This window comes from Belonocnema kinseyi, chromosome 5 (genome assembly GCF_010883055.1).
Source record: "Belonocnema kinseyi isolate 2016_QV_RU_SX_M_011 chromosome 5, B_treatae_v1, whole genome shotgun sequence".
In the NCBI taxonomy this organism is placed as follows: domain Eukaryota; kingdom Metazoa; phylum Arthropoda; class Insecta; order Hymenoptera; family Cynipidae; genus Belonocnema; species Belonocnema kinseyi.
The window spans coordinates 58,165,773-58,173,539 of record NC_046661.1 but is presented as its reverse complement, the minus strand read 5'-3'; the positions used below and the strand labels follow the sequence as shown (position 1 = coordinate 58,173,539).

Here is a 7,767-nt window from a genome sequence, read left to right as displayed (position 1 = left end):
GCGCGGTGGCTTCTGGAACAAATTTACTGCTGCTAGCTGGACGGTATAGTAACAGGTAAAGGGATATCTTAACGCTCACTTTTCTTGGGGCATAATAGGCTCATAACATGGCGGCTTAGAAAAAAGACTTTAATTGCATAAAAAGCTGCACTAGGTTACATCTACAAGCAACATCGAGGTTACATGAAGAATTTGAAATTGTAAGAAGAAAAATCATAATTAAAAAAGGCATTATTTCACAATGGTTTGATAAATTTTATTAATGTTTACATAAAATTTTAGTCTATAAATTAGCAGAAATATTACCAACTTTGTGAATGAATATAACCTCAATGATACGTCTTTGATAAGTATTTTTTATCAATAACTAATATTTTAATTAATTAAATTCAAAATAGGAATAATGACTGAAATTCCAAGAATGCTGTAAAACCTGTATTTAAATTTCTAATTTTAAAATCTCATGTGTTCAGAAGTTTTCGTTCTTTATCTCCTCCCAGTTTCACATATTATATAAACTTTATGGTAATAATTGCATTCTATTAAATAACTAATAATGAGGATGATAATTTTTCTATACTATTATTGTTTTTCAAATTGATACAAGTTTTCTTTATAAACAGAATGTCAGTTAATGCGTAAGGCGTAATCCGGAACGAATTACTTCTTCAATTCACATTTATTTTCGTCGGAAGATTGTTCTGATTTAGTTTTCCAAATCTTTATATGATACTTCGATTTTTAATTTAGAAAGTTAATTTTCAACAACAACCATTTTAATAAAATAGTTCAATTTTCAGCCAAAGGGAAGAATTTTATACTAAAATGATGAATAATAAGTTTTTTTAAAGTAGTTGAAATTTCAACCAATCAGTTGGACTTTCAATCAAAAAGATATATTTTGAACCAAAAATATTGATTTTTTAACAACAAAGACGAATTGATCGAATTAGTAGTACGAATCAGAAATTATTGAATTAATTAATCATTATAAATTATAAATAATTTTACTATTTTATTATAGCAGACAAGCGAGTCACTTGTATTGATTAAAAATCATTCATTTTAAGTTATTAATATAATCAGTATATTTATGGCTAATTTTAATTGAGTGTTTTATAAAATAATGCTTGCTTCCTGATAGAGGAAACTTTGTACTGGTAACATGTTTGCAAATTTTTAAATCATTTAATCAAATTTCCTCAATTTATAAATGTCTAATACAATGTTCTAAGCAATTGTCCGGATGTGTGCGTGTGGATGACACACTTTTTTTGTGAACTCGATAACTTGAAAACGGTTGCAGATAATTGATGAAATTTTTAGGACCGATTTTCACTACCAATATCTTGAAATTGACTGAAGGATTGTTAACAATATTTATTGCATTTTTTAGCTCTTTATAATATTTTAAAAATCGGTCTTTTATAGTAAACTTTTTTCATTAACACAATTTAAAGTTGATGTAGGAATATAAAAGATTCCTGGGTTAGAGAAGAATCAATTGACCTATAATATTAATAAACTTTATTTAAGAGTAAGGAACTTATGCTCATTTATAATATTTCAAACATCTTTTTTGAACAGAAAAACTTTTTTAATGGACATAATTCAAAGTTGATGCATAAATAAAAAATACTTTATGATCATAAATTTTCAAATAAAATAATTCTGAGAATTTTTGTAAAAAAATCATAAATTTGGGAAAGGGCTCAAAAAATTTGATTTGTCTGATTCGTCTTTTCATTAAAAAAATTGTTGGTAATATTTTGTAATTTTTTATTTTTTGTAAGCTTCTGTTTTTAAATCTATCAAAATAAAAACTTTAGTTTATGTGATGAGTAAAAAACATTAATGCTTCCTCTATGAGGAAGGAAAGTGCTAGTAAAATGAGCACTATATAATTATAAATACAAACAAACTGGGAACAGTCAAGATCGAACGCACAGCTATTTTTTAAAATTTCTATTCTTAAATTGATTCAAATGAAAACTTCAGTTTGTCTATCATTTTAAAAATTACAAATGCTTCCTATATGAGGAAACAAATACATTTGACAACGGGAAGCAATGTGCTCGTGTAATGAGCACCATATAAATATAAATATAAATAGAGTGGAAACACTCAAGATCAAATTCAGAGTTAGTTTTTATTATAACTGTTTCCGTAAAACTCTCATTTTTCGTGTTTTTCCCCGTGTGCTGCTATTATATCGCGGACTGTTACGACTATCGAAAACTTGAGTGGTTGCTGAATTCAGCGTTTAAAAACATATGGTCTTTTATGGCGTTTTAAAACATACATGTCTCGAAAACTGGTGTACCTATATGTCATTTTTCACAATGATTAACAAATGTTCAGACAAAAGTTAAGTTATAACAATCTTTTTAAGAAGAACTGGTTGAAACAAATGGAGGCTAGATTCGAATTAAGTGCAAAAAAGTAATTAAGAATTTATGACAAATTATTAGTAATTATCATTTTCAGGCGCATATAGGTGCGATTTCACTGATCAGTGTATTTTCTCTGCGATTTCAGATCAGAATGTTTTCTCAAATATAGTTTTTATTCAAGATCTTTAATTAATTTTTGTATACAACAGGAGGTTCAGAAGAAACACAAATAATAAGTTGCACATTGTCATCTACTTAGATTGAGCTATAAAACTGAATACAAAATTACGACAGTCATTGAGCGCTTGAAGGTCGCATTAGAAAACTTGCTTGCCTTTGAAGTGGCCCTGAATTCTCAAAGAGCTGGATTAGAAGTGGTTGCAAAAGCATCTTACTGTCATCGCAAAATTTACGCAACGCATTCTACTTTATTTTTGAAACTGATCGAATTTCGGCTTCCATTTCAAAACATGAAAATACGAAAAAATAAATCAACTGAAGAATTCCGAATGATAAATAAGATTTAAAATAGTTTAAATTACCTTTTCTTATAGAATATTCAACATCTTCTAAAAATATTGACGAATAGTTTCAAAGATCTGTTGATTAAGTTTAGCTTTAATTAGTGAATATATAATGCTAATTGCAAACATAAAAGTGGTCCGCTCTAAATGTAACTATTCAACATTCTGAAGTATTCGTTTCATCGTCAGAAAGTAGTAATACCACGTGTCTCAATACAGCTTTTGTTATTAGACAGTAAAAAAATAAAGAACAATGAACAGCCATTTTATTCGAATTTTAAATCAATAAAATGATAGCAGCGCTATGTCTAAATTTGGCTCAAGGCATGCAATTTAGGGCATGTGTTCTTTGCGATTTAAAAAAAATGTATGTTTCACGTGGGAATCATTTCTTTTAGGTTTGTATTTTTTTTAAATAACGGAAACGCAATTTTCTAGGAAAGTACGGTATTGAAAATAAATCTGACGGAGAGCTTTTTAAAGTTTAAAAATATGTAAAAAAATAAATATTACAAATTGCAAATCTTTCGATATTTTAGTGGTAGAAGAACTTTTTGTAGAACTCTTCGTAAGAAATAGTTTTGATTCGCACTTTACTCCCTATCTCGCTTATTTTTTAAAAATAAAACAAAAACAAATTTTTCGGGAAAAGCGCACTATTTTGTTAATTTTTTAATATGGTTAATTTTTAAAATCGTAATAATTATTTGACAGATTTTAAAACATTATTATAAAAACCAGTAAATATCAATTATTTTCTAAAATACTGAATTGTAAAAAACTCCTGTTTTTGAAAATAATTTTTCGTGCAAAATATCGCAAAATGAAATGATAACCTTTTAGATATAGAACTGTTTAAAATAATCATTTTTTGATTTTTACCTTTTTGCCGCGCGTTTCGAATATCCCCTTATGGGAATAAAAATAAACGGGTCCCTATTTTAGAATTTGAAAAAATAAATAAACTTCATTCCTAATATTTTTACAAATTTTGAGAAAATATACATTTTTTATTTTCTACGAAATTCTTGGAAATTAAACACATTAAAAATCTAACTATCAAATTTTGGCAACTCATTCTTAACTGTGTCCATTAATAAAAAAAACGAAAAGCTCTTTTTCGATTTTGTTTTTTTAATGCATAGAGATATTTAATAGTTTGTTGTCCAATTTGGACAGTTGGATTCTTTGATTTGTTTTTTAATTTTCAAGGATTTCGTATTTAATTGCAATGTTGTATAACGAAGAAGAATTTAAATTTGTATTTTTTCAGAATTCAAATTCTTCATTTTTCATAAAAATCGCCACAATCATGTTGCTTTTGAATTTTTTCTTGGGTTTCAAAAGAGAACGGTGAACCTTGACCGAATCGGGAATGAAAAATTAAAGATACTGTTGGTATTATCTAAACAAATTTCACAATTTAAATACTCATAACAGCATAGAAATATTTTTGTTTTCTTATATGGTTTTCCAATTAATTTTTTGGTTTAATTTAATCTTGGTGGCCGGACTCACAATTACAATTTTTGAATGGCTTCCAAAGGCAAATAAGCAACCTTTCAGAATGCATAAGATCAATAAAATATAAAAAAGATGATTTCAAATAATTTCACACAGTTCATATTGCATAATTTTATTGCAACTGATTTCATTGAAATAAATTAAAATAGGCTACTTTCTCTTCTATTAAGAACTGCGTTCACGACTTGTGACAAAATTAACTGTATTCGAAGCGAAATAATACCAATAAATCAGACACATGTGAATATCACTCACATAACTTCATGAAGAACAAATGAAAAACAAGTGACTTCTGAAAATACAAGTAGGCTGTTATTACATCAAACCGCTCAATTGCTTAACATTAAGCTACGGTACCAAATTCATGAAAAATAGATCATTAAAACATTGTGAAATGTAACTTTATGTAACTCAGCAGTAACAGTAGCAAGAAAAACGAAAAAAAACTTTTTTTTTGACTTTTGGCTTCAGAATAAGTTGGGAAATTAGAAAACAAGTCCGTAAGCAAAATTGAGTTAAATTTACAAAATCAAGGCCGAGTTTAAACGTTATAAGAGTTTCTATGTACATATTAAAATAAAAATTTGCTCATAGAATGAGAAAAATGACAACATAACTTCTGAAAAGAGTAGTTTGCACTTTTTATTTGCTTATAACAAATAACAAATTATTTAAACTCTATCTGACCCGTCGGAAAACATTCTCAAATTGTTTATTGGCTGATTTCGTGTCATTCTGAATAAATTTAAACGTGATGAAAAAATTGTAGACTTGCAAAATAGTCTCTGAGCACGAGCATTTAATTTAATGGAAATTTGAATGAATAATTTTAATGAAAATTAATTCAAAGAAAATTTAATGTAATGTACTGAACCTATTTACTGGATCTTTTTTTTTTACTAAAAAACGGTTTCAAGTCAAAAAGTCAAAGTTTCTTTTAAGACTATTAAAAAATACCCTAAATTGCGAAAAAAATCAAATATAATATTAAATTGTTCAAAGCATGCTTAAAATTTGTTTATTTTTTCCGTAATAAAATAGAATAAGAGTGGAAAATAACCTTTCGAAAATCTCCATTAAAAATTTTAATCGCTATAAAAGAAAGGAAGTGATAGGCTTTTAAATATACTTGTGCAGACGTTGAGGTTAAAAATTGCATCCCCCATCACTTGGAGATGAATGGTAATCTTGGTTAGTAAATTTGTCGAGTAAGTACTGTTTGGTAGGTCAACATATACCCAGAATTTGAAGAAAATCGAAGAACATGACTTTTTAAATTAGTGCAGTTGAGAAATAATGTCCTTAAGAATGGTTTTGCATATTTCCAACAAACTTCTAAATTCAAATACTCATAGCTTCAAAAAAAAGTAGATTTTTTCAAATCGGAAAAATAAAGAATTTCCTCCCTTTCAACAAAATTAAAATATTAAAATTTAAAAACTTGCCTTTTCAAATTCATAAATAAATTGAAAAAATGGCTTTTTCAATTCAAAAACAAAAAAAGTACAAAAATTTCCTCTCTTTCAAGTGAAAGAAAAATAAAAAATTTGTCTCTTCTAGCTTAGAAAAAAATTGAAAATAAATAATTTCACCTTTTCATCTGAAAAAAATTTTAATTATAGAAATCTGACCCCCTTCAAGTGAATTAAAATATTATAAAAAGTGTAAAAAATTCCCTCTTCCCATACAGAAAAATCTGCCCTCCAAGCGGGCACATTCTCATCGCGCGATGCGCGCGCAGCTCGCTTCGCTTGCAAGTTTGAGCGCGCCTATGGCGCGCGACTGTCGTTTCTCGCCCTTCGCGCTCGATGATGTATTTTTCTCGCGCTTCGTGCTCGATTGTAACATTCTTGCACAAATCTTTAAAAATTAAAACTCAAAACTTCCACCACTGTAATTTTGTGATTATTAATTCTCTTTTGTAAAAGGAGCTTAGCTGGCGAGTTTTTGCGCACCTACGGCGCGTGACTGATGGCTCTCGCACTCCGCGCTCGGTCTTTGCATCTCTCCCGCATTCGTGCACAGACCTTTTAAAATAAAAGGTAAATGGATCCACAACTGTAATTTTGTGATTGTGAACTCTCTTTTGTTAAAGCTCTTTCAGCTTTAACGTACACATTCGCATCACGTATCTCGTGCTTCGCATTCGATTTTGTCCAAAATGTCAACTTTTCTCCATTATAAACAACACTTGTATATCCAATATAATACATTTTTCATGTAACTCTACCTGGGATTGCTTATCCAGATATTAAAAAATGAAGAACAAATTGTATTTATCATGATTATTTTAATATTTGTTTTTTGTTTTGCTTTAAATTGTATTCTAAGCTGCGCTGAAAATGTATCATTTCAATAAATTTATATCATTACAATTCATAAAATGCATAAAAATTGAATCATACTAATTCTTATTTGCTTGTTATTATGTTTATAATTTTTTCTATGTTTAATCTTGTTTTTTACGATTAAAGAAAAACTACTGCGCATCTGCATAGGGTCTAATACAGGAACCTGTATAGGATCCTATCTCCTCTTTCGTCTTTTCTGACCTTTTTCCAAAAATTTTATTTTTTTATTTTTAATCTTATTTTTTACGATTGAAAGAAAATCTACTCGTCCTGTCTAAAAATGATTAATAATAAATTTATAGATCTTTTTAGTCGAACGACTGTTTTCTGTTAATTTAAGATCAGAGCATGCTTCGTTTTTTCAAACAAAATTTAGTATTTTTATTTTGAATGTTATTTCTTACGACTAAAGCAAAAACTACGTGTCCTATAAAAAATTATAGCTCTTTTTTGAATAAACAAGTTTTGTCTCATTTTTTTCGTAGGTTGTGTCGTTAGTCCAATTTTTTTTTATTATTTCATTTTTTATGTTGGTTTTTACAACTAAACACAAAAACTACGCGTCCTATCGCAAAGTGATTTATAAAAAATTTGTAGATCTCTCGAGGGCGTGCAACTTTAGCTTATTCATTTTTTTCGTATCTTGCATAGTTTGAACAAAAAATGGAATTTTTGGATTTTTCATCATTTTTGGTACGATAAAATTTTGAATTTTCAACTTGTCGACCAAATTAAAAAAGTTGGTATGATAATCTTGTAGTGATTTCAAAACCCAACGTTTTTTTGCTCTTTACTTTTTTTCATATCATGCGCTGTTTTGCTTAAAATGTTCATTTTAGTTTGTTTCTTTGGATTTTAAAAATGGTCTAACTCTGATAAAATTTCTTTTCATAGATAAAAGTCATTAGGATAAATTGTTTGAGTTTTTGGGTACTATGAATAAACGTACTCTTCGTTCTCTTTTAATTTATAACA

The 7,767-nt window shown here is 28.1% G+C and overlaps 1 protein-coding gene across 2 annotated transcripts in view; it reads right to left on the bottom strand.

Moving 5' to 3' along the window:
• LOC117173482 (torso-like protein) overlaps positions 1 to 7,767 on the bottom strand; it is a 189,241-nt gene that overhangs the window by 59,284 nt on the left and 122,190 nt on the right. Inside the window, exon 1 of one of the 2 annotated variants that reach the window (XM_033362085.1) lies at positions 2,936 to 3,071. The exons of the other annotated variant lie outside the window; for it this stretch is intronic. The gene's annotated coding sequence lies outside the window, so the exon portion shown is untranslated. Of the gene's footprint in view, positions 1 to 2,935; positions 3,072 to 7,767 lie in introns of those variants that run through there. 2 annotated transcript variants of the gene reach the window in all.